The sequence below is a fragment of the Arachis ipaensis genome, chromosome B03 (genome assembly GCF_000816755.2).
Source record: "Arachis ipaensis cultivar K30076 chromosome B03, Araip1.1, whole genome shotgun sequence".
NCBI lineage: Eukaryota > Viridiplantae > Streptophyta > Magnoliopsida > Fabales > Fabaceae > Arachis > Arachis ipaensis.
In genome coordinates, this window is record NC_029787.2 from 21,082,803 (window position 1) to 21,083,111 (window position 309).

Consider the following 309-nt stretch of genomic DNA (forward strand, 5'->3'; position numbering starts at 1 on the left):
ATATAAAGATGATACATTGTGATTGCATGTATGGCTGGCCATGAGTAGGATAGGGGAGGGTTTGAACTCTACCATAACTCTACCCGCGAGTTGAAAACTTTTTTAAAATTCTATGCTATTCTACCTGCAAGTTGAGAATTTCTCAACTCTAACTCTACCCGCGTCCTAAAGTTCTAAACCGTACCCTACTCGATCCTAACCGCAGAAAAATAAAAAAATTCAAGCAAATATAAAATTCAACAATTCTAAATTTCATAGATATGAATAAAATAGAAAATAAAAAACTAAGTTCAAATTAAAATTAAAAAT